The 9,139-nt window shown below is 38.7% G+C and overlaps 1 protein-coding gene across 1 annotated transcript in view; it reads left to right on the forward strand.

Moving 5' to 3' along the window:
• ACSS3 (acyl-CoA synthetase short-chain family member 3) overlaps positions 1-9,139 on the forward strand; it is a gene marked incomplete at its 5' end in the record, with an annotated part of 171,505 nt that overhangs the window by 136,629 nt on the left and 25,737 nt on the right. The gene's annotated exons all lie outside the window — the stretch shown is intronic.

Consider the following 9,139-nt stretch of genomic DNA (forward strand, 5'->3'; position numbering starts at 1 on the left):
TCTTTTTGACAAAACATTTTAGGTTGTTGAACCAATTTGGCTTATTCTCATGTATCCTGGTTTTCCTTAACCCTGTTTCATGAGCATTTTAACTTTTTCCTCTGCTTCTTAAAAATGTTTACCCCCATTCTAAGCCTCTTAGTCATTTTTTAAATACTTATGTTCATAAATAATTCTGAATGAACATCTTTGTGTTACCTTTTCTCCCTTTCTAATAATTACTATAGTATTGAATAGTTTTCTAAAAGTGTAATTACTGAGTCAAACACTAGCATAATATAAAATTCCTGACTCATCAAGTATAATTTGCTGCTAACATTTTTTGTCATTGTTCATTTGATAGACAAAGTGCTAAAATCTGAAAATATTTAAATGTGCCTTGATTAAATCAATACTTTAAAATTACTATGCTGATGGAAGCTGAAGTAGAAGTTGACTAAGCTGGGAGACACACAGAATGTGTCGTTATCTTTTCTTTTTTAAAAAACAATTTTTTAAATCCCCACTGAGAATATGTTTTGTTTTGTTTTTGAGAGAGAGAGAGAGAGAGAGAGAGAGAGAGAGAGAGAGATTGGTTGCCTCCCGTTCTCCCCCTGACCAGGATTGAACCTGCAGCCAAGGTATGGGCTCTGAGCAAGATCTGAGCCCACCACCTTTTGGTTTGCAGGACGATACTCCAACCAACTGAGCAACCTGATTAGGGCAGAATGTGTCATTTTAATAACTGACACTATTCAACATACTTCATAGGTTGCTTTAGTGTCTCTGGTTTTGGAATTTTACTGAATGGTTTAGTAAAATTTAATGATATGGTGTAAGTAGAATGAGCTGCTATCAATAAAGAACATTGCATGTCAAGTCTTATAACAGGTTTTCCCATTTATTTAGAATAATTTTTTTACTTGGCATTCTCATATTGGTAGCAGATTGTCTCAGGTTAATAAAACATTTTAAATTCTGTGAAAAGTAAATGAAAAATCTTAATTTAAAACAATGTATTGCTTCATATAGAAATACTTTAATTTTACAAAACACTAATAAAGAAGATACACATTCTGATGCAGTTCTTTTCAGATTCTTATGTTATCAGTAAACATGTAAGCACTATATCACTTTTATTAAAAGTTTAAATTTTAAAACATCTTTTTGGTAAATGGAAAAGTTAATGTTGAATATACTAATTCTTGTCATATTTTTCGAAATCAGAATGCATATAAACATAGGGCTAGTTGAAATTTGACCTGTATGGGGGAAAATGTTGTGGATAGCAGGAGGACTTGCTAAAGAATTAATCTGAACAAGATTGTCAGTGGATGTTTAGCTTGCTTAGGGAAGCACATGGTTTGAAGCCTTTGAAGCACTTCAGCAGCATACATCTATATATATATATATATAAAGAGGTAATATAGTAATTGGTCCTAACGGTGTCACAGTCACAACTGCTAAGGGAGAGGCAACCTGCGTGTGCAAGGCGGGTGGGGCGTTGCTCCCAGAGATGGGGTGGAAGCAGGGAGGTGCCCGGAGGAGGCCCATGACTGGTAGGGAGGGGGTGAGACGTAGCGCCCCCCTCACCAGTCCTTTGCCAACCACCGCTCGCACTCAGAGCGCCCCGCTGCTCACCTGCCTGGGGAAGGAGCACAGCGCAGCAGGCGGGAGGTTTCCGTGCTCTCCTCTGGCGCCATGATGGGGCTGAGCTGCCGCATTGCTCCAGAGATGGGGCAGAAGTGGGGAGGTGCCCGGAGAAGGCGGGACTAGCCCGAGGCAACTCGAGAGACTGAGGGCAGGGCTTGAAGCAGCCAGAGAAGGCCAGAGGGGTCAGGGGGCTGGGCCAGGTGCACTGGAGCTCTGCATGGAGAGGTTCAGGTGTCAAGGCAAGGCGGCAGGTGGGTGGGCGGGCCACACAATTTCGTATGCTGAGCTCCTAGTTTTTATATAATCTCCCAACTATAAGTGAATCCCCTATTTCATAAAGCAACTTTTGCAAGAGCTCAGTGGTGGCATTTGATACCAGCACAATTTTAAATCCCTCATGTGCTCTACTCTCTAATTATCAGTGGCTTTGCCCCATATCCATTCAAAAATACTATCCAATATAATAAAAGCCTAATATGCAAATTGTCTCGACTGGGAGTTCGACCACTCGCTATGATGTGCACTGACCACCAGGGGTTGGTGCGGAACATGGCAGGTATTGGCAACACGGTGCTGGCAGTGGGCGACAGTGGAGGCGCTGTCGGCCCCAATGGGCCCAGGTGAGAGCCGGACCGCAGCAGGATGGTGGAGCAGGTGAGCAGGCGGTGCCAGGCCAAGGCAGGTGCAAGCGGGGGCCCAATCACCCTGCCAATCGCCCCGCAGATGGGGGTGGGGGAGGCAGGTCTGCTGCTTGGCTCCCAGATGCTGAGGGAGCTGGTTGCAGGGCCTGGCCCTGATCAATCACCCTGCAGGCAGGATGGTGGAACAGGTGAGGGGGCAAAACTGACACTTCCATTACAGAGAAAGGGCAAATAGTAATATTAAAATATTCTGATTATTGTCCTTTCAATGTGCACGAATCCATGCACCAGGCCACTAGTAATATAATAATACCCCACAGAAACTACAATTATTTTTTCTTGAAGCCATTAGTGTTACTTCAACTAATTGAAGTAACATGACTACTGCCAAAAGCATTCTAGGTTTAGATTGCTGCCAATTCAGACTAATTTTCTTATCTCTCTATTCCTAAACAGGGAATTTTATTGTTCAGATCTGGGATTTTTGAGAGTTCATTATAAATTATTTGAGAATACAATGTATAATGACGTGCAGGAGACTTTGATTCTTTCCTTAAGTTAATAGTGAAACTAGGTATTTGAAAATATGATCTAATATAAATATATAATTATATTTAAAAGGTAAGGTAAAAATATTCAGAAAAGAACTTATTACTAATATCTCCCTTTTAATAGAACAGTTTTTGAAACGTTATTTCAGGAACTCATTTTTGTCTGTGAGAGCAAGGATTTCCATTTGAAACTCACACATCCAGTATCCCAGTCTAACTCCTTGACCTGACAATTATCCCTGCATTCCAATGGCAGTATTCGTAAGATGTTCTCATATTTAGCATCTAATCTATCAAGAAGAATTGTTTGTGTCAGTCCATTAGTTGTCTGTTGTGCCTTTTCTAGAATGGATAAAAGTCAATGAATTATTTTTAAAAGCACATAATAAATAAATGCTTAATTGAATTAACTGAAAGGAAAAAAGCACACCTTCTTAACGTAATCAAAATTATTATGATTTTTAAAAAACACTATGTAATTTAGAGATAATCATTCTTTCTCTGTGGACCACACTTTATTTGTTTTTAATTAATTTATTTTTCTTTGTAGAGAACATTTTAAAGAAGGTCTGTGATCTGGGAGCAAGGTCCTCTCCAGAGACCAGCTATATGGCCGCTGAACCTCTTGGTGGCCTGTAAATGGTGTTCGATTAGGGATTATATACAGTGTCCAAGGTCCACTGAATATCTGAGATTCTAAACTCTAAGAAATGTATAGATCCCCAAATTTCAGAAATACATAATCAACATGTTTAATTAAATATCTATAAAATTTTACATTATAACAACTTCATTGTCAACTTAGTCTTAATATTTTTTTAATTTTATTTGCAAATAATTTTTAGGCTGTACTTTCTCACTTCTCATGATTTCTGAATATGTACAATGGCAGCTGGGAAATAACAACCAATGGTAAACTATGCATCTGACTTCTTGTCAAGTGATTTCAAAAGCAAATTTACAACTTATAATTTTTTAGAAAATGTTCCAGTTTATATGGTACATTGTTATATTTTATTTTATTTTCATGGATGAGGGGCAAGGCCACTAGTAATAAAAAGGATTCAGTCCATGAAGGCCTTAAAGCTGAGCTGGCATCAAAAGCTACTGCTAGGCATGCTCTGTATAATAATTAAGTGGAGTAGCCTTTGAAAGAGCAATATTTCCTAATGCCATTTATGTTCATTAATTATACTTACAGTGATTAGGAAGAATAGAGGGGAAAATTTGCATGGAATATTTGAAAAATATGGGGCTCAAACTATATTAAAATAAGTCAATAAAAATAATGAAATTGTTTTAATCCTAACTTTGTTTGCTTTTTGTAAATATTCTTGTTTTACAATAAAATCTATTGTAAATAGTATAAAAAAGATGGAAACTATTTTTGGCACTTTTTAAAATTTGCAGCTATAGTGATATTTCCATACTTTATAAGATACTAAATGTAATAATTCATTTTATTATATTAAGATGACTCATCCCAAATCACAAAAGTGATATGTAGTAATTTTGAGAAAAATACTTGATCCCCTTTGGTATTTCAAGCTCCTTTGTTAAGGCTTTCTAGAAATCTCAGCTTTGCTCTCCTGGGGACTCCTTAACTGGAAGGTAGGCATTTTAGTGATTTCTAAACCATTGCAGACTTTAGAGTGCAATGAACATGAATCCTGCAGTTTTCATAGATTACTTGCATTTACAGGATTAACCTTTCTCATAGAAAATGACATGTCTGCACAGTTATTAGAAAATTCCTTTGATTTTGAAACTTACTCCAGGCAGTTAATTTTGTGGGAAAGTTAGGATATCTGAATTTCTATGAATATAAAATGTTCATGAATTTTAGAAGGTGCCCCTGCAATTGCATCCAGAACTCTAAATTGAGAAATAAAAATAGGAATCAGTAATTTCCAGTCAACACAAAGCAGAGCATGAGAGAACATTTTAACTGTAATTGCTTTCCTCAGTACCACAGCGCTCACGTTATTAAAGCCATAGGTCTCTGGCTTTTCCTCTCACGTGGGCAGACATTTTCTCTGTCTAGATCCATTGGTTGCTATTGGAAGTGTGGCTTGTTTGCCTCCTGCTGTTTCCATGGCCTGTGCCCTGAAGGTAGTGCTGGGGTGTGAGAGCGCTGTATGGCACCGTCCCAATGCCTCTTACTCTGGTGTTTGCCAGTCACTCAGCCTCCAAATACTGAACTCTGGGCCCTTAATGATGTTAGTTTACATCTTTACAGCTTAGAAGAGTGATTTAGTCATTGTGTTGCTGTCTTGGGGGAGGGTCAGGACAGCTTTCTTCTTATCAGTGTATCCTTTGAGCAAAATCAAGAATGTCATATAATTGTAATGCTGTTCTTTTCTAAATCTCATTGACAGATTTTACTATAATTGTTTAAAGCCTTATAACAACACAGTTATGTGGGCAGTGGGACAGGCATTATCCTCATTTTAAACCCAGGAATCTAAACATCATTAGTAGTTATTTAGCTAAAACTCACATTTATTACTTTATCATTTGTCTGCCCAGAGAGAAAGAAATTATGGCCTAGTTAGTTTCTCCTGGGAAGATAAAAAGCAGTTTCATATGGAAACCTTGAGTAAAGCCTACAGAAACCATAGAAAATACTGGCAGTGTAAAATTGCAAGCTAACTTCAGATTCTCTAGGGAACAGGAGTTATATTTTCAGTTTACTTCTGTTACCACATGGGTTCCTGATGGAGCAATGACTATAGACCAACTTTTATCTGGCATTGATGGCTGCTTCTTGTATTGGGTTAAGAAGAGCCCAGGGGAGGCCCAGCTGTGAAGCAAGGCAGGCTGGTGCTAGTGCCAGGTCTTGGGCCTTTTATTGATAGGTTTGAGGCATGCTGACTTCAGCTGCTGCTTGTTTGAGAGATTTTAGCAAAGTCTGAAGCCTGAGCCAGGACAGGCCATTCAGATGGAAAAGCAACTGCTAACAGCCTGGGTGGGGCTGCAAATTGGATGGGTGGGATCTCAGAGAATCACCAGGGCAGAGGGAACAGTGTGAGCCAGGCTGATGGAAACTCAGACATGGTAGCCAGTCAGCTCAGGGATAGGGTAGGGTCTCAGCATAGGAACAATAGCCCATATGAGCAGCCCTGTCTTGGAGAAAGCTGCCACCAAGTTCTTGCTCTGATGCCAGACAATCCAGTTCCTCCCGGTATGTCCCTGGATATCCCCGAGTCTTTGCCCCAAAGCTGGAACTTAGAGGGAGCATGTCCATGTAAGTTCATCTGCTGGTCCTTTAAGAGGAATTTCCTGGGTCTCTGTCAGGCTCCTTGTCATTCAACCACAATTCCTGCTGGTTTTTACAGCCTGAAGTTACGAGGACTTCTCTTCCCAGCTCTGGCACTCATGGGATGGAGGTCTGGTGTGTGACTGGAACCCCTTGCTCCTCACCGGAGGCCTCCTCAGCCAAGATATCTCTTCAGGTTAAAAAAAAAAAATCACATGTGGACGTTGGACCAGCCTGTTCCGCACCTCCCACCCTCCTACCAGTCTCAATGTGCTTTTTCTTTACTTACCTAGTTGTAGGACTTCCATTCAGCCAGCTCAGCCAAGATATCTCTTCAGGTTAAAAAAAAAAATCACATGTGGATGTTGCACCAGCCCGTTCTGCACCTCCCATCCTCCTACCAGTCTCAATGTGCTTTTTTTTTACTTACCTAGTTGTAGGACTTCCATTCAGCCAGCTTTCAGGTGGTTTTAAATGATGGTTGATCTGTATTTTAGTTGTAATTTTAATGTGGTGTGAAAGCCTGTAAGAACCAACGTTTACCTACACCACCATCTTGGTTCTCTCAAGATTGATCTCTTTGGAAAGTACAAACTCTATGAGGAACTCCTGATTCACAACTTGAAACATTGTAACAAACCTTCTCTTTTCACTCTGCTTGAAAGATTGGAAGAGTTGGGGAAAGTATCACAGGGTGGTAACATTTGATTTTAGATTTGAAGGATTATAGGCAACAACCAGCATATATGTTAGTATTTTCATAAATTTTTCTTCCTTCTGCCAATCTAATGTATTTTTGTTATTATAACTACACACACACACACACACACACACACACACAAATGTCCTTTTTCTATCGGATTTGAAGGATGAGTATAGGCAACAACCAGCATATATCTTAGTATTTTCATAAATTTTCCTTCCTTCTGCCATTCTAATATATTTTTGTTATTATAACTACACACACACACACACACACACACACACACAAATGTCCTTTTTCTATCACTTCAGAAAAAGAGCCCCAGTGTACCCTCTATTCCAGAAGGAAGACCTGAATGTAATATAAAATGATGATTAGGATGGCAATGAGGAAAGGGATAATTTGAAATACTCTAAAAAAGTTCTGTTCTCTCTGCTCTATAGCTCATACACACATCACTTCTGTCTGGAGGTTATTGCTTCTCTCACCTTTTTTTTTTTTACTTCATTGATATATGTTCACAAATTCTGGAACCCTAGCTTTTCTACTTTTCTTAAGGACTACTAAATTGCATCTTCCAAGATTCTTTCTTTAGAGTTCCTTTTTAATATTCAAATAACAACATCCGAATATTTAAACATACCAGAATTTATTAGTGAAGAACATAGAGCACTTGTTTATTTTATACTACTAATTACCAAATGCAATTTCTCATCTTGCGTTTTAGCTTGTTCCTCAGTTATACCTGGCAACAATGAAGTAGTTTTCTGGGAGAATCTTAAAAATGCCTTGTGATAGACACTTAATGCCATTTCCAGCAGGTCTGTACCTTGGCTAGTGTTAAAAATCTTTTCTTCTAAGTAGATCTCCTAGCAGAATATGGTTTAACCATTTGCTATGAAACTTTCCTGAAAAACATCTTAAATGTGTACATACTATAATTATTTCATTTACTTGATGGATAGACATCATTCATAACAGCCTCACTATTGTATTCTAAAGAATACTCATTTCTTATAGTGCACAATAATGCCAGGATATTCTTGAGTCTGAAGCCAGAGTTTATATCTTTATATCCTCAGTGTCTAACACAGTGACTGAGGAACACCAAGCACCCAACATTATTGATTGAATCAAGAAAATAAATACATGGGTTAATGCATGCATGCATACATGGATGAATAAATTAATAAAATCAACCAAAGGACTTGTATGCATGCATATAAGCCAAACCAATGGACATGGACAACAGGGGGATGAGAGCATGAGTGGGGGGCAGGGGGAAGGATGGGGATTTAATGGGCAGGATGAGGACACATTTGTAATACCTTAACTAATAAAGCATGCGTTAATGCATGCATGAATGAATAAATTAATAAAATCAACCAAAGGACTTGTATACATGCATATAAGCCAAACCAATGGACATGGACAACAGGGGGATGAGAGCATGAGTGGGGGAAGGGGAGGATGGGGATTTAATGGGCGGGATGAGTACACATTTGTAATACCTTAACTAATAAAGAATTTAAAAAAATAAAAATAAAAAAGATTAAAAAAAATAAATGAATGAACACAATTGAATAACTCCTCTTCTGTTTTCTTCTCTAACTTTAATATTTTCATCTTTTTCCCATTGGCCAGTACTATTCAAATGTTTGTCATCCTAAATCAGCCTGCCTCTCTACATTAAACCACTGATTCATATCTCTCCTTCCAGTGACCCACACTTTGAAAAAGTATAGTCTGACCTCACTGCCTCCACTTACTTCCTGTTTACTCCTTAATCACTCCAGCTATTGCCTCCTTCACTCTATTGAAATGGAAATCCTAAGGATACCCAAAATATCTTAATTACTGATTCCATGACCTCTGTTGAATCCACTTTCAAACATGTGCACTTCATTTAACTATGTTGAACACTCAGGCAGTATTAACACTCTGCCCTGGTGACTCCTAAGGTACTATTTCTCTTAGTTCTCATACATCTCTTATTTTTACTTTACTTTGTTCAATGGTCTTCTTTAAAAAAAAACAATATTGATTTTAGAGAAGGAGGAAGGGCGAGGGAGAGAGCAACATTGATCAGCTATCGCTCCTGCCCATCTCCTACTGGGGATCTAGTCTGAAACCTAGGCATGTGCCCTAACTAGGAATTGAACCAGTGTCCTCTAAGTGCATGGGATGACATTCAACCAACTGAGCCAGACCTGGGGGTTAATAGCCTTCTTCTTTTGGTCCTTCTTTTTTTTTTTAATATGTTTTATTGATTTTTTACAGAGAGGAGGGGAGAGAGATAGTTAGAAACATCAATGAGAGAGAAACATCGATCAGCTGCCTCCTGCACACCCCG

This window comes from Myotis brandtii, unplaced genomic scaffold (assembly GCF_000412655.1).
Source record: "Myotis brandtii unplaced genomic scaffold, ASM41265v1 scaffold82, whole genome shotgun sequence".
Classification (NCBI taxonomy): Eukaryota; Metazoa; Chordata; class Mammalia; order Chiroptera; family Vespertilionidae; genus Myotis; species Myotis brandtii.